Source organism: Euprymna scolopes, chromosome 17 (genome assembly GCF_053919585.1).
Source record: "Euprymna scolopes isolate OS-2025 chromosome 17, ASM5391958v1, whole genome shotgun sequence".
Classification (NCBI taxonomy): Eukaryota; Metazoa; Mollusca; class Cephalopoda; order Sepiida; family Sepiolidae; genus Euprymna; species Euprymna scolopes.
Window position 1 is genome coordinate 2,970,187 of NC_136498.1, and position 18,376 is coordinate 2,988,562.

At 40.5% G+C, this 18,376-nt stretch overlaps 1 protein-coding gene across 3 annotated transcripts in view; it reads right to left on the reverse strand.

Annotated features, from left to right (window-relative positions):
• Positions 1 to 18,376, reverse strand: part of LOC145296652 (GTP-binding protein Di-Ras2-like) — a 563,663-nt gene that overhangs the window by 314,047 nt on the left and 231,240 nt on the right. The window contains exon 1 of one of the 3 annotated variants that reach the window (XM_080142588.1): positions 1 to 840. This exon is cut by the window's left edge and continues 136 nt beyond it. The exons of the other annotated variants lie outside the window; for them this stretch is intronic. The gene's annotated coding sequence lies outside the window, so the exon portion shown is untranslated. Of the gene's footprint in view, positions 841 to 18,376 lie in introns of those variants that run through there. 3 annotated transcript variants of the gene reach the window in all.

Genomic DNA, 18,376 nt, shown 5'->3' on the forward strand with positions numbered 1-18,376 from the left:
GTCTCCGTTGTTTCCTCCGTCACTTCTGCTCCTTGTTCTTCCGTTTGTTGCTGGGGTTTCTCCGCAGATGGAGCGATCACGTTTAGCCTCCCAACCTGGTGATATCCAGTAAAGTACATCCAATATCGGTGCATACTGCCCCCGACAGCATCAACGGTTAGTTATACACAGGAAACCTAGAAGCAATTGTCTTTTGATGAAAGTTCAGATGGACATGAACAAGAATTCAAATTTAAAAAAACAAAAAAACTAAACAACAAAACAAAACAAAAAAAACAATTCAAAAGATTGAAAAATGGTAAAAAAAAAACAAAGCACTCTCAAAGTTAAAAGTAGTTATCACCAATAAATGACAAGTCGCAATTATCTGTGTTGAAATGTTATTCTTGCAAATCAACGATGTGCAATCTTTATATTCTTAGAGATATTCTTGTAACATGTATTCAAGATAAAGTTTTTTTGGGGGGTAGTGTTATTCCTTTATTGTGGTTTGTTATCGTAGTATGTTTAGCCAGCATGTCCTTGTTTGTTGGGTTTTTTTTTTGTTTTTTTTTTTAGTTTTTTTTTATAGTCCTTTTCTTTATGTGTTGCTAATTGTAAAGGCCCTTAATTCCAATATTACATGCTCTCACTCAGCTGCAACTGAGCCTCTCCGTGACAACAGCCACCAAAACAGCAGGAAGCAGCAGCAGCAGAGATAGTAGTTGTAACGGTAGCAGCAGCAACAGACAGAAATGACAGACGGCGGCTCATGCATCCGTGAGAAAAAGATGTGACAGGAAAAGATTTAGGAAAAGTCGAGGAAGAAGCAAAGAGAGACGGTGTGTGTGTGTGTGTGTGTGTGTGTGTGTCTGTGTGTGTGTGTGTGTGTGAAAAGAGAGTATATGAGAGAGAGAGAGTATGAGAGAGCACATGAAAGAGAAAGAGTATATGAGAGAGAGTATATATGAGAGAGAGAGAGAGTATATGAGAGAGAGAGTATATGAGAGAGAGAGTATATGAGAGAGAGAGAGAGTATATGAGAGAGAGAGAGAGTATATGAGAGAGAGAGAGAGTATATGAGAGAGAGAGTATATGAGAGAGAGAGAGAGTATATGAGAGAGAGAGAGAGAGAGTATATGAGAGAGAGAGAGTATATGAGAGAGAGAGAGAGTATATGAGAGAGAGAGAGAGTATATGAGAGAGAGAGTATATGAGAGAGAGAGAGTATATGAGAGAGAGAGTATATGAGAGAGAGAGAGAGAGTATGAGAGAGAGAGAGTATGAGAGAGAGAGTATGAGAGAGAGCATGAGAGAGAGCATGAGAGAGAGAGGGGTATGAGAGAGAGAGGATATGAGAGAGAGAGAGGGTATGAGAGAGAGAGAGAGGGTATGAGAGAAAGAGAGAGAGGGTATGAGAGAGAGAGGGTATGAGAGAGAGAGGGTATGACAGAGAGAGAGAGGGTATGAGAGAGAGAGAGAGGGTATGAGAGAGAGAGAGAGGGTATGAGAGAGAGGGTATGAGAGAGAGAGGGTATGAGAGAGAGAGGGTATGAGAGAGAGAGAGAGAGGGTATATGAGAGAGAGAGAGGGTATGAGAGAGAGGGTATGAGAGAGAGAGGGTAGGAGAGAGAGAGTATGAGAGAGAGAGAGAGCACATGAAAGAGAAAGAGTATGAGAGAGAGTATATGAGAGAGAGAAAGTATGAGAGAGAGAATAAGAGAATGAGAGAGAGAGAGAGAGAGAGAGAGAGAGAGAGAGAGAGAAAATGAATGAGGGAGAGAATCAAAAAGAAGACCAGAAAGAGAAACGAAAGAAAAAAAGATGTTTTTTGATTTAGTAGTAACTGAAAAAATATTTCCAAATCAGCAACGCGTTTGCCACATTTGCATACACAACTTTATTCTTATTTGTTCATGTGTTTAATAATTCTACTAGAATTACTAGTGAGCATCTACAAAGATACAGATATAAATAATAATTATAGTTAATTAAAACAATTCCCACCAAGAAATGAAGTCACATGTTATCCCCAGCAATATATAAAAATATTATATATTACACTGAATTACGTACTTGACCAGATCAGCAGCGGTCAGCATAGAAAAGGCGATGTAAACAATGCAGTAGGTACAGGTCAAAAAGTCTATATTTGTTCGCTGTAGTAGAAACGTAGATAGTGTTACTTGAAGCAGTTGTACAATTACAAGAGAAACATAACATACTATACTATACGGATAACAACTGTGAGGAAGGAAGGGGGAAAATGGGCAGCTGATACACATGATGAAAAACAAGGAGGAAAAATAGTTCAACTGCCACAAAGTTAATTTTTTTAAGCCCAACTGTAACAATGTTTGTTTCGTCTTAATCTTTCCTATCCATCGAGTCTGTTCCTTTCAACCGTCAACTACATCGTGAAACTCAAGTGTTGTCTAGCAGATACTAATTCTCAAAACCAATCAATACATCGCTAACTGCCCAGCCAGTGCTTTTCCTTCAACACTATGAATATAAATCAGTCGACTTCATTCATCAACTTTTGAGTACTATTCTTGGTACGGGAACTTCTTTTGGTGGTGAGGGGGCAGAGAATATGGAGCAGGCGGGTTGATGTTGGCTGATATCGAGTCTAAAACTGGACCTTTCGAAAACTACTAAAATATTGTGGTCTGTAGTAGTAACACTAACTCCATGAAACCAAAGCATGAATGAAACAGATTCATAAATGTAGTAATTGTGGAGGGGCGGGGCTTAACAATAAAGTGAAAGTGAAACTAAATGCCAGATACATGGAATTAAAGTTTCTTTTTTCTAAAATAACAATGGGGGGAAACAGATTAACACCTGACCTTTTCGTGAGGAGCAAAGTGTAGTATCTGTTGTGACACTATACTTCATCTGTTCTCTTTTATTTATTTATTTTTTTTTTACACGCTTTTTCTTCCAAACAAGGCATATTGCTAATTAGACGCAAGAGGCTACTATTTGGGATCATGTTTAACAGGAGTCTGTGGGGAGTTGAGCAACGAGATGCTTGCTCACATTACATTTAAACTTCTACATGTCAGTACAATCAGGAATGCAGGAAAAAGGGAGGGAATTCCTAAGTATAGCAGCCCGAGGGAGGAAACTTTTAGAGTAAAAGGCTTCTGACATTTAGGGTCCGGAACAGTAAAGTGAGGTCTTGATGCTGGTGTAACAGAGCACGTATAAACGCAGGTGAGAAAATCATCAGCAGCTGTAGGATAGCTGACTAGCAAAAATATTAGCAGCAGCAGCAGAAGCCGTCTTAGCATATATGCAAATTAACAAGCACGTGCAAGCTTGCATCACAAGAAAAGGAGAGAAAAATACAGCACGTGGTCAAAGAGAGAAGCAAATTGCATGCCGGGCAATATGGACATGTAAATACGAGGACGAGAAGGGCTAATGTGTGAGGTGGCGGCGACACAGACTTTTAAAAAAACATGTGCATGTGTAAAAAGAATTTGGAAATATAAGAACCATGAATAAATCTTTTTTTTTCTTTTTTTACATAAGAATCACCACTTAAGGCCCAAAGGCCACTCGAGGACAAGGATTAAAGAGTGAACAGTAGTCAATGGGACAATATCATAGTAATCGTTAGTAGTATAAATTTGGTAAATTAGATTACTTAAGGTTTAAGGGGAACGGCTCATCAAGAACTTGTTTACGTTTGACTTGAGAATGATCATATTGTAGTCAGTCGGAAAGCAGGCAAACGGAACAGAGTTCCACAGGTGTGCAGTCCAAAGAAAGAACTTTGTTCATGGAATCTACTTTTAAATTTAGGCACAGATAAAGAGTGGAGGAAATTATTGATAGTGTCTTCTGCTAGACGAGTGTTTTTCATGAATGCTTGGCGAGGAGGGACCATAGCTTGGAGCTCAGACGAGCACTTGCCATGAAAATAATGATAAAACAGAGACAGGCTCACAACGTCTCTTCTGTGAGAAAAGTTGTAGAGAAGAGAAAAAGGCATCCTTCCTAGGCTACGAAGTCTATTTTGAACTATCAAGGCAGGATAAGGTCTTTCTAGCAGCTCCTGCCCAGATGTGGCAACAATACTCTATCCTTGGACGTACCTGGCTCTTATGTAGGTAGAGAATTGCATCAGCAGTGAGATATCTACTGGACTGATAGAAGGATCCCACCATTTTATCAGCGACCTTGGCAACGGATTTGACGTAAGTGTTCCATTTCGGATCAGGAGTAAAGGTCAAGCTTGTGAAAACATGGAGCCTCCCCAACAGGAGAGCCAGTCATTTCAATTGATGCCAGATGAGGATCATTTGCACTTAAAAAAACGAGTTGGATTTTTGTTGTTTTTTCTATTTATTTATTTTTTTTGTTTGTTTGTGTGACAGTACCCACGTTACATTGGTTAGTTGAGAGGATGCATGCCAAGAACTTTGCAGCTAATTCTACCCTATGCGACAATGGCCATCAACTCCCTGTATTTCCTCCTATAACAGACAACATGCTATGCAACATACAAATATCTGTGCGTGAGGTCGCCAAGCTAATCAAGAACCTTGATTCCAATAAAGCAACTGGCCCTGACGGCATTCCAGTTATAGTGCTGAAAAAGCTCCAACCAGAACTTGCCCTCATACTTACAAAACTGTTTAAGCGTTGCCTTAAAGAGAAGTGCTTTCCAACACCCTGGAAAACCTCATCAGTATGCCCTGTATTTAAGAATTCAGGTGAAAAGTCCTCTCCCTCTCAGTACAGACCAATAAGTCTCCTGTGTGTCATGAGTAAGTTGTTGGAATCTATATTAAATAAAGAAGTAGTCAACCACAACCTTCTTAGTGACATGCAATATGGTTTCTGCTCTGCAAGATCTACAGCAGATGTGCTAACGGTTATATCACATAGGATTAGTGAATCTCTTGACAAAGGTTTCCTTTCCAGGGCAATTGCTCTTGACATATCGAAGGCCTTCGATAAGGTATGGCATAAGGGCCTACTTCACAAGATTTTCAGCTACGGTATTACTGGAAATGTTTTCTCGATCATTAAATCATTTCTCTCTGATAGTTTCATAAGAGTAGTGGTTGACAGGCAGAAATCAGAGGCCCACAGTATTAATGCTGGAGTCCCTCAGGGGTCCATCCTGGGCCCAACTCTCTTCCTGATCTACATCAATGATCTCCCAAAACACATACTTAAATCATTCGTTGACATCTATGCTGATGAAACGACCATCTATGGCAACACATCAAAGGCTGTAAATGAAAAAGTTCTAATTCTCTCTCTTCTGATCTTGAGTGCGTGGTACAATGGGGGAAGAGGTGGCTGGTTACTTTTAATGCATCCAAAACCAAGCTTCTATCTTTACATCATCAACGCTCTGATCCTCACCTGGCATCAATTGAAATGGATGGCTCTCGTCTAGGGGAGGCCCCATGTTTTGATAAGCTTCTGAGTTTGACCTTTACTCCTGATCTGAAATGGAACACGTACATCAAATCTGTTCCCAGGGACGCTGGGAAAATAGTGGGATCCTTCTACCGCTCAAGAAGATATCTCACTACTGATGCAATTCTCTATCTGCATAAAAGCCAAGTACGTCCAAGGATGGAGTACTGCTGCCACATCTGGACAGGAGCCGCTAAAAACAACCTATCCTGCCTTGAAAGAGTACAAAATAGACTTCATGGTTTGGTGGGGGATGCCCTTTTCTCTTCCCTGCAGCCTCTCTCCCACAGAAGAGACGTTGCAAGCCTGTCTTTGTTTTATCATTATTTCCATGGCAAGTGCTCGTCTGAGCTCCAATCTCTCGTCCCCCTCGCCAATCTTTCACGAGAAACACTCGTCTGAAACTACTGTCAATTTTATCCACTCTTTATCTGTGCCGAAATCCAAATGTAGATTCCATGAGCAGAGCTTCTTTCTCAGAAGTGCACGATTGCGGAACTCTCTTCCGGTCGCCCGTTTCCTACCTGACTACAACTTGGATGTCTTCAAGTCCAACATAAACAAATTCCTGACAAACCGCCCCCTTAAGTAAGACACTCTATCAAATCTCCAATACTAATGATTACTACAATACTATCTCATTGATTACTGTACATGCAATAACCCTTATCCCTCAGTGGCCTCCGGGCCTTGATAAGTGGTGATGTAAAAAAAAAAAAAAAATGTTGAGGCAGAAAACATGCCATTAAAGTATTTGTAAAACAGATACAGGGATGTAACATTGCGGTGATAGGACAGAGGTTGGAGCTTGGTTGATAGTGTGGGATCTATAAGATGTGAGACTCTTTTGAACCTTGTCTAAGATAGAGAAACTGGTGGTAGATTCAGATCGGACAACAATAACTTCATGCCTGTAAAATTGTAAGATACTCTCTGGTGCGAGTTATTTTTAGCATCGTAAGTGAAGATGAGATCCAGAGTGCCCCTTTTTAGGGAGCTGGATTGTCCCCACCTTAAAAACTGACTTTGTGCTTAACTTTGCCCTCGTATTTAGGCAAGTAAACAGGAAAACTGAAGCTTTGCAAATAAATTACATTTCAAAACAAAAACAGTTCCTTCGTCAGAATTCTGAAACCTAACCCTAACCCCATTCAACCACGTATAGGCTGGAACACCTACTAATCTGTCCCTCTTGATAAGAATGCAAAGCCTTTAACATAATAGTTCTCGTACTGCCTACCACCCTCCAGCACCATCGCTGCAGTGTAGCATTCCTGTGTGTTAAGAGTACTTCTTCAAAATGAGTTCTGATGAAATTACTCTGCTTGTATCCCCTCAATGTAAACACCTCAACCAACCCAACTACAGTGTCTTGTTCTGATCCAGTTTACAGCTACTCCCTGCTTCCTATTATTTGTAGCAAAACCTAGCAGGCGCAAAGTTGGGTCATCAATGATGTCCCCTCCTTTGGGAGTATTGTTTCTTCATCTTTCTTTCCATGTCTCAACTGGTTCAAAATTTTTGATTTTTGAGTTGTAGAAGGGTTTTTGCAACAGCCTGGAGGTATTTGGGGCATATTTTAAAATATGATGAATTGGTAAGTTCCTGGTGTCATCTTCGACGTTTTTGAACCCATTTTTAAGTTGCCTCTTCTCTCCTTATGTGCAGTGGTGTAATTGAGCTTGCTACTGGTAGCCATTGTGTTGGGGCTGACTTCAGACATCCTGAAATAATACGTATGGTTTCTTGGAGTTTTTTTTGTTTGGACACGAACAAGTCACATGGAAGCTAAATAGAAAAAAAAACAAACAAAAAAAAAAAAACAAAGAACCCCGTCCCATGAACCCAAGAGAAATGAAACTAAAAGATTTCATAACTGAACCCTACCAAAATATTAAAAATTGATGACAACAGCCTTTACTAATATCATAGAAAATAGTTGCGCGCTGTCAAGGAAGATAGAAAGACTGAAGAGGAAGAGTACTAACCAGACCTCAACTGGATGAGGGCAAAGAGTACCAGGACCTTGAAATGGCTTATTGCCATCCAAATCTTAGAAAACCAATGGTTGTTGCGAGGGAGAAATCAATGGTAAACAGCTGCTGAGATAACACAAAGTCATTTTCAGTGGTTATCAAAATAGGTGGAAAGCACTGGAAATCTGAGGAAATTTGTCACTCAGACTCAAGGGAATACCATTAATTATTATCAGTGAGCAATCATTGATGGAGACTTTTGTGAGAACTTTTAGTGAAGAAGAAGAAGACATTTGTTGTAATTCTAACTCGTGTGATGTGAATCTGGAAATAAGATGATAGAGGTTTTTTTTTTGGTTTTGTTTTTCTTTGCGATGAGATCGAATTGAAGATCAATGTCCATCATTTGATACTGACTTTTTGGTGGGGATCGGGGAGGATAGGAAGCAGAGAAACAAATATAAGGAGAGAAATACAGAAAGAGAGAAAGATAGAAAAAGGGAAACAAAGATGTATATATATAGAGGGAGAGGGAGAGAGAGAGAGATAAAGATAGAGATATAGAAAGAAAGAGAGAGACAGAGAAAGAGAGAAATAGAAAGGGAGAGAGACAGAGAGATAGAGAAAGATAGAGAGAAAGGAAGAAAGAGAGAGAGAGAGACAGTGGAAAATAGGGAGATGGAGGGAAAAAGAGAGATTGTACGAGAGAGACTATTTGCCATGGAGAGAATCATGTGGTATTTATCAATTCATGTTCAAAGAAGAAATCCACAATGAAAGGATTTGCTTTTCTTTGTTTTATGAAAAAAAGAAAAGAAAGAAGGTCACACACAATGGATGATGGATTATGTTGTGTTGAGCTTTTTGACATTTCCTTTCAGATTAGAATTATAACAAATATTCTTTGTGTCCGTTTAATCTGTTTTCTGATGAAATGGTGATTTACATCTTGAGCGTGACAAACCAAACGACAGAGCGAAACTTGTAGAGCGAGAATTGGACGCATCTGCTATGAGATGCGTTCAATTAATATGCATGTTTTGCAAGGAAAAATTTGATTTTAAACTTGAGTGTGACAGAAAGACCATGCCTCTTGTAGAGATGAAAGGATGCAATGAAGAATAATATATATTTTACATAAGCATTTGATATGTCACTAAACGTTCATGAGAATCTTTTGGTTAGCCAGTTACTAGTACTTAAAGACCTCTTTAGGCGATATTGTTTCTTATACTAAAGCTATATATCAAATCCCTCGACCGGCGGTAATTGTGACTCACTGCACTGATGAGTCTCGAAAGTCTGAAACACTGTAGATATTTAGAAAAAAATAATTTTAGTAATAACTAGCATGTGTGCCCGGCGTTGCCCAGGTGGAGGTGTGTGTTGACAAAAAAGTGGTAGTAGGAAGGCAGTCTCGAATCCCATACCGCGAAGGAGGAAAAGAACGTGAAAAAAACAGGACATCTTTGCTGTTACGACCCCTGTCAAACAGGAAGTGACGTAGGTTTAAATAAAGGCTAGGCAATTGAAAAGAGGGGATGACTTTTGAAAATATCGGTGAAAAAAGCAACCCCTTCCTGTAGAAAAGTGCCCAGTTGAGAGTGAAGGAATTAATGTTTTTAGCCAATTTTCAGTATTTGTCGTCTGAAGGGTCGAGCTTTGAAACAATACTGATCTTCTGAAAATCCGTCGCCTCTGTAGAAAGTTTTAGGCAGACATGCAAACATACATACATAGATTTATATATTGGTAGTTCAAATTTTCGATCAAAACCGATTAAAAAGTTTGCCCTATCTCTGAATACCCTTTATGTAAAATTTCAAATGTTTAGACCAGAAATTGTCTTTAGTAATTTGGTAGAGACCGCAGAGGTCAAATTCTTTTTAACTTTGACCCCTATTATGACAGTTTTGGGCTCAAATCAAGTTATTAAGTTAGATCCATGTCTAAGGAACCTATATCTAAAATTTCAAGTGTTTAGACCCAAAATTGGCGGAGGAGTTCTCAAAGGTCAAATCGTTGAACTTTGACCCCTAAACCAACTTTCTGGCCGAAAATGGATTACAAAGATTTTCCCAAATCTCAGTACCTTGTATATCAAATTTCGAGTCTGTAGACTGAAAATTGACAGAGTTATTGCGTAGGGAAATGTACACAGACACACACACGTTCACTTTTATATATATAATAGATAGATACACATATACAATACTGATAAAATTGTCTCTGAGATGGGTTTATTTGCTGATGACACCATGTTCTATAACAGGCACGAGGGGAAAACAAATGAACATATATCTAAGGAAATGGCAAAAACACTAGAGGAAGACCACCAATCTGTAGTGGAATGGGGACAAAAATGGATGGTCACATTCAATGCTGACAAGACTAAACTTGTTTCCTTCAATCACTACAAGAAACCTTCTCTACCACCAATAGCAATGGCTAAAGATATATTGCCTGAAAGTACTTCTTTCAAACTCCTTGGCCTAACGTTCACAGGGAACATGAGTTGAAACAGATGCATCAAGAGCATTGCCAAGGCCGCTGCAAGAAAGGTGGGCTTTTTCTACCATGCTAGAAAGTTACTAACGCCTAAAAGTGTCATGTACCTCTATAAGGCTACCATTCGCCCATGTATGGAGTATTGTTGTCACATTTGAGCTTTTGCTACTAGTCTCTCGTCTCTCGCTCCTGAACAAGATTCAGAGTTGCCAACCTGATAGGTCCTGAACTGTCATTCAAGCTTAAACCTCTGTCCCATCAATGAAATGTTGCATCCCTCTGCCTGTTCTACAAGTATTTTAATGGTGGAAGATCCGATGAACTACAAACCCCTGTGCTCCCTCGACGTAAATGTCCCTGAAAAACTTGAGAATCAGCAAAATCCCACCCCTACACAGTAGAGATCCCTATATCTAAGAAAGCCTTCTACTCTAATAGTTTCTTCCTCAAAAATGCTAAACTCTGGAACTCCCTTCGAGGTTCCGGTTTTCCCAACTGTACTGACATGCAGAAGTTCAAGTGTAATGTGAACAGACATCTTGCTGCTCAACTCCCTAAATAGTATACCTGCAAATTATGTCCCTGATAGTAGCCCCCTACTTCAAAGTGGTGCTGTGTCTTGTTTGGGGTGAAAATGGAATAAAAAAAACAAGAAAAGCATACATATATGATGATTGCAACATCTTGTCAGACGAGTGCCACTCCCTCAGTCATTGAATGTCCATGTGCCTGAAGATGACTTTTCAGTTTTGCCAGCAACTTACACTCAAACAGACATGACACTGAAGGCGGTCATTGGTTCGGACAAAAGCAACATCAACGGATTTGTATCGTTGTGCGCTTTCATATGATTAACGATACTTGCCTTGGACAAGAGAGACCACTCACACATCACAGATACAGAGATCTCCACGATGGCAAGGTTTGCTACTACATTCTCTCTTGAGCTTTGCTCGGTCTATCTTGGCCGTTTCAAAGTGTTCTGCATCCCTGTATATCGGTACTCTCCACTGCTTGCGATCAGACACTAGGAACTCCCAACTGTCAAAAGGTACATGAAAGCTCACCAAACTCTCCTCGATCATGAAAACGTTTTTTGGGATTGTGCTGGGATCTTTTGCCAAGAAGGAGCTCACCATAAAACAACTGTTTTGGGGGAGTCGATAGTCATCAAGCCAGATAAGATGATCCACCAAACGCATCTGGTTCTTAATAACAACGGTAGCAATACTGGTTGTTTTGGCCTTATGTATCAGGGACAAAACTGTCCCACTCTAAACCAAGAATGTGTCTAAGGCTGTGCTGATGAAACCTCTTGAACAGCTCTACATGTGACCGGTACAAGGTCCATGTTTCAGAGGCATAGAGTAGGGATGATAATACACGTTTGATATACTGACATTTTAGTTGTCAGAGTTAGATCACCATGAAACCAAACTTTGTCTTGCAACTTTCCAAATGCGTATGATGCCTTGGTGATTCTCTGTCTTATTTCCGCATCAAGAGTGCCATCATTTGATAAGGTACTACCAAGGTGAACAAATTTGTTTATGACTTCAAGGTTCCACATACAGATCCCCAGGAGCAGGAGCGTACATGACCTTAATCTTCTTAATGTTAGTCTGAAGCAGGAACAAGTATTTATGAAGAGATCCATCACCAATTGCATATCAACTATATTGATGAAGCTACTGCGAGATTTTAGTCTTTGTCTCACTGATTGGTGGCCAAACAGTGAGTGCCTGTGGTCGTTAAGCTGTTTGTACCGTTATATTCTGGTGATGACTTCTCGTCTGATATATAGTGGTGGAATACCAGTTAGGCAGTATAGAGCTGGCAAGGGAGTTAGTCTTAGGGCACCAGTTATGGTCCGGTATACATTGTTCAGCTCTACATCAATTTTATGGGCATGGCATGATCTTGCCCATACTGGGGCACAATACTCTGCTGTGGAATGGCACAGTGCGACAGCTGTTTGCCTCAGTGTTTTAGTGTTTTGGGGTTGGCACCCCAATTGTTGGTGGCAAGCTTACTGAGGAGGCTGTTTCGTGATGACAGCTTGCCTTTCAATTTGGTAATGTGTTTTCTTAAAGAGAGTGTTCTCTCCAGAGTTACCCCCAGGTAGACTGGGAAAGGTTGATGTGTAAGCATGTTGTCATTCCACATGACTCTTAGTCTCTGATTTGCTTGGTGATTAAGATGAAAGGCGCAAACCTGGGTCTTGTTTGGGTTTGCATTTAAGTACTACTTTTGTAGTACCTAGAGAGAGTAATTAGGGCATCAGAGAGTCTTTCTTCTATGATGTCAAAACTATTTGTCTGGGTGGCGATGCATAGGTCATCGGCATATATAAATCTTTGTATATTTGGGTATTGTGGTTGGTCGTTAGTGTAGATATTGAATAGGGTTGGAGCCAAAACTGAACCTTGTGGGAGGCCATTGTTTTGGATAAACCATCTACTCTTTTTTCCATCCATCTCAACATGGAAACGCCGATTACTAAGTAGACATTCAATTATGCTCACCAATGCTGAGTTTTGTATCATTTGGGCTACTTTTAGTATGAGTGCCCTGTGGTTGACAATGCACTGCTGTAAGGTCTACAAACACAGTGCCTTTATTTTTTTGGTCTTAAATCCATCCTCAATGAATTGGGTCAGGTTTAAAATCTGGCTATAACATGACCGACCTGGTCTAAAGCTAGCTTGGTCAGCTGAGAGTTGTTCTTCCACTGTTTCCGTTATTCTGGCAAGTATCATGCGCTCATATAGTTTATAGAAAATGCACAGTAGGGAGATAGGTCGGTAACTCTTAGGTGATGTGGAGTCTTTTCCAGGTTTTAGAATAGCTACTAATCTTGCCTTTTTCCAGATTTTAGGGAGTTTGAGGGATGACGCACAGTTATTTATTAGAGCCAGTAACCACTTTCTTACAGTTGTTCCAAAGTGTGTTACCATCTCTGTGGTCATTCCATCAAGGCCCGATGCCTTTCCATTTTTAGTTGAGATATTGCTGCGGTTATTTCGGCTTCTGAGAATGGTTCTAGATGGGCATTGCTGTTTTGCATGACGTGGCTAAGTTCGGCTTTCATTCTCTTTTTCTGTCCTCTTTCTTTTTGTTGCGGTTTGCCATTCAGTAGCAGCTGATGGGCTACTTGGTTGGGTGTCACGGCTGCAATTCAGGACTGAGGAGCTTTTTCTGAGTTTGACTTTTTTATTGTCATCCAGGCTTTTTTGCTATTGTGTGTCATATCGATGACTTCTTGCCAGCACTGTTTATGTTCGCTACTGATGGAAGCAAGCAAATTTTCTCCGAGCTCTAACGTGTTTTCAGCAAATGGGTCTTCATTATAAGCTTGGATATATTCCTCATACTGTGCTTTATTTGGTTCCGTGAGACCAGGGATGTACGTTTTCCTGCACCCTCTTGGTATGTTTTTCCTGGCTACTTTGCAAATAAGGGATTGGAAGTTGTTGTATTCACCTGGTAGTGGGGTGATGCAATGATTAATACAAAACCAAATCCGATACTCCCTGTTATGCAAAACGCTCGATGACTCTTAAATGAAAACTGAAATTATCTTCCTTCAATAGTAGAAACACACTTAACATCTACAACTTCTATTTATTCGCATCTACTGAAAACTTGCCCAAATATCTATTTACTTAATTATACATACGGAATACGCCATGACTTAAAATTTACCTTCAGTTGTACTGTACTGCACCTACATCTTAACCCTCTTGTAACCTAAAATATACAGTGACTGGGAAAAATTCTTAACTCAATTCCTAATATCTACTCACACTATAACGTTATCCTGTACCTAAACTAACATATAAATTTAAAAAATGTAAAAATCTAAAGGTAAAAGTCTTAATCCACACTAACGCCCTTCTAACAAGCCTGCTCACATAGTTGCTTTCACTGCATCAGTTTTTTTCTCCTTAATATCAATGAAATAGCAATGTCCCTAAATCACTTTGTAGGAGTGTAACTATTCATTAGATATCTAACCTTTACAAACTAACCCTGTAACATTAACTAACCATGCGGGGTCGCAGAAATACCTGGAGTAGGACCCAGGCGCAGAGCAAACCCTCTCAGGGCTGATGGACACAGTAGATCTTCCCAGATCATCCGTCTAGGAGAAGGAAAACTCTGAAACTAAACCTAAGGGGAGGGAGGCCTCTCCAGTCTTGGATGACAACCTTCCTTGAGCTGGTGACTCAAGCAAATTACTGGTCTGCAAACCTAAACTGCTTAAGGAGTAGATAGGCTCTGTCTATTGCCCGGATTCTATACTCCTCCTTAGCCTATTAGTCAAGCGCAGAAATGCTATCACAGTGATTCGACAAAACACTCAGTGGTAGATCTTGTTTCTTGTCTAGGGCAATGAACGCCGTTTTCCCCACTCACGACACATCCCACCCCTCAAAACAAGGCACTTAGGAGTGTTTGAGTACCACATGTGCCTGTGTATATTTCCTCCTTCTGATGAGCTGAGGGTACCGGATTGACAGTTCCTGGCTGCTGTTTCTGACTGGTAGTACAGGACCCTAACTCTTTAGTAGTGCTTAGAGCGGCTGCTCCATCAACAGTTGTATAATATCGGGATGTTTGTAGTGCCATGTTGCGCATGGAAAGGGACCCTGCACTCATGCCCGATAGGTTTTCCTGAGGCCACAGTCCTAGTTGAAGAAAGGTCAGTTGATGGTCTACTTGTGTTGCATGTCTCCACCTTACCTAACTGAAACTCTTTAAAAACATGATGACAGTACAATCAAAAAATAAGCTTAAACCATGCTTAGGGACAAACAAATCTAACTTGCCTCCTCCCTTGAGGCTTGCATTCACGAACATCCGTGGGCTTAGAACTAATTTAGCTGATGTTGAAACATTTCTCTTAACAAATACCTCGGATATCTTAGCACTAAGTGAGACTAACCTACACTCCTCCATCCCTTCTAACTACTTTAACATGCCTGGCTATCTCCCACTCTGCCGTAAGGACTGACAGACATATGCACGGACTTGGAGTCTACATTCGTAACACCCTCCCACTGACTAGAGCAACAAAACTAGAATTGGACGATCAAGCCTTTATGTGCTTTAGACTAAACATACAATACAACATTAGTTACTTTTATTTTCTCTACCGCTCTCCCTCGACCCAAGACTACACCATAATAAACAAAGTCTCTGACAGCATAGACACAGCATTCTCCTTTCACACTAGTGCACAAGTACATGTATTTGGTGACTTTAATGTCCACCACAAAAACTGGCTTGGATTCTCTACTTACACAGATGCAGCGGGCAGCACAACACATAGTTTTGCTATATCTCACTCCCTATCACAAATGGTTACGTTTCCAACCCGTTTCCCTGACAAGCAAGAACAACACACATCAATTCTAGATCTGTTTCTGACCACAGTTCCCGATGATTGTATAATGAATGCTGACAGCCCACTCGGGAACGCTGATCATGCAGTGATAATGATCGAAACTGCCCTACACTCTAGACCCAAAACTGAAGAGCCAGTGCTAAAAACAACGAGATATTATAAAAAAGGCTGACTGGGAAGCCATCAGAAATCTTATCAGAGATGCCCCATGCGGAAATATTTTTTCTCTTCCTGATGAACAGTGCGCAAATGAGACCACTGAATGGTTCAAAACGGCAATTAAAGCACATGTTCCCATGCGGAAATTTTATAGCAAGCCCCATTCTCCCCAATGATTTACTTCGACTTGCGCAACTGCCATTGCTCAAAGGCAGCATGCATACCGCAGATTAACCGACATAAGTCCAGTTCAAATAGATAGAAGTATATAGAAGCTAGAAGTAACATTAAGAAAGAAATAGCGACAGCTAAGAGAGAATTTACTGAAAACCACTAAAAAAAACATCGAAGCACAAAAATTAGGAACTCGTGGAAAATCTACAACAGTGTAGTAAATAATGGGCAATAAACAATTCCCCACTAACCAAAAATCACTAGGTTGTTTGCTCAGCAACCGAGAAGGCTAACATGCTTGCCAGTCGGTTTGCCTCAAACTCCACACTGGACCCTTCCAACCACCCCCTACCTGAATTTCCTTTGCACACAGACGCCATGCTAGACAAACTAAAAATCACCCCTTCTCAGGTGCATGCTATCATAAAAAACCTTGACACTTCAAAAGCATGTGGACCCGATCTCATCCCGGCTGTGCTATTAAAAAAGTGCTCAGCCAAAGTAGCTCCAGTTTTCTCCAAACTCTACAACAAATGCCTTAATGAATCTTGCTTTCCGGGCTGTTGGAAAACTGCTTCTGCGGTACCAGTATTCAAGAATTCTGGCGAAAGAACTGACCCATTAAATTATCGCCACATTAGCCTCCCACTTTTTGCCAAAATATTTGAGACCATAATTAACCAAGCTCTAGTCCATCACCTTACAGATGCTAAACTTCTGATTGACAAACAATATAGATTTAGACAAGCCCGTTCCACAGCAGACGTCCTCACTGTAATCTCTGAACATATATACCATTCACTGGACAAAGCGGGAGAAGGCAAAGCGGTAGCTCTAGATATATCTAAGGCTTTTGACAAGGTATGGCATGAGGGTCTCCTCAGGAAAATTAGATCATATGTTATCACTGGTAAAATACTTAACATAATTCAATCCTTCTTAGATAAGAGAAAAATCCAGGTTGTCCTCAACGGTCGTACATCTAAACAATATGATATAAATGCAGGAGTGCCCCAGGGATCTATCCTTGGACCTCTACTGTTCCTAACATTCATTAATGACCTCCCCGACAAAATTGCTTCTGAGATGGGTATATATGTTGATAACACCACACCCTATAACAGGCATGGCAGGAAAACAAATGAACACATATCTAAAGAAATGGCAGAAACACTAGATGATGACCTCCAATCTGTAGTAGAATTAGGACATAAATGGATGGTCACATTCAATGCTTCCAAGACTAAACTGGTTTCCTTCAATAATTACAAGAAACCTTCACTACCACCAATAGCAATGGCCAGTGACTCTTTATCTGAGAGTACATCTTTCAAACAGCTTGGCCTAACGTTCACAGGAGTTAGAACAATTACATTGAAGGCATTGCCAGGGCCGCTGCGAAGAAGGTAGGCTCTCTCTACCGTGCTAGACAACTACTAACACTCGAAAGTATCCTGTACCTCTATAAGGCCACCATTCGCCCATGTATGGAGTATTGCTGTCACATCTGGGCTGGTGCATCTGCTACTAGTCTCTCGCTCCTTGACAAGGTCCAAAAGAGTCGCCAATCTGATAGGCCCTGAACTGGCATCTAAGCTTCAGCCTCTGTCCCATCGACGAAGCGTTGCATCCCTCTGCCTGTTCTACAAGTATTTTAATGGTGAATGCTCTAGAGAACTGCAGACATTTGTGCCCCCACGACGAAGACACCCTCGACAAACCCGACAGGCAACTAATTCCCACCCACACGCAGTAGAGATCACTAGATCTTTCTACTCCAGTAGTTTTTTCCCAGAACTGCTAGACTTTGGAATTCCATTCCAGGTCCCTGCTTTCCCAACTGTACTGACATGCAGAAGTTCAAGTGTAACGTGAACAGACATCTTGCTGCCCAAAAAATGGTCGGATCCTTCTATCAATCCAGTAGATATCTCACTGCTGATGCAATTCTCTATCTATATAAGAGCCAGATACGTCCAAGGATGGAATACTGTTGCCACATATGGGCAGGAGCTGCTAGAAAAGACTTGTCCTGCCTCGGTAGAGTTCAAAATAGACTTCGTGGGAGATGTCCTTTTCTATTCGCTTCAACCTCTATTTCACAGATGAGATGTTGCTAGTTTGTCTCTGCTTTATCGTTATTTTTATGGAAAGTGTTCGACTGAGCTTCAATCTATGGTCCCCCTTGCCAAACTTTCACAAGAAACACTCGACTATCTAAAAACACTATCAATAATTCTCCCCACTCTTTATCTGTGCCTAGATTCCATGATAAAAGCTTCTTTCTTAGAACTGCACGCCTGTGGAATTGTCTTCCGTTTTCCTGCTTTCCAGCTGTCTATAATATGGTTGTCTTCAAGTCCAACGTGAACAAGTTTCTGATGAGCCGTTCCACTTAAGTTAACAAATTTACCGAACTTCCATTACTATCGATTACTATATTGTCCTTTTGACTACTCTACACTCTTTAACCCTTATCCTTGAGTGGCCTATCGGCCTTGATAAGTGGTGACGCCTATGTAAAAAAAAAAAAAAAAAAATACCAACATAGTACCCCAGTAATTGTTGCCCCTGATAGTAGCCCTCTACACCAAAGTGGCAATGCCTTGCTTGGGGTTAAAATGTAAAAAAAAAAAAAAAATTTTTTTAAATGCCAATCTTCCCATCAAAGTAACATTTACGATATGGATCCAAACAGCAGTAAGAAACAAAGCGTTTGTAA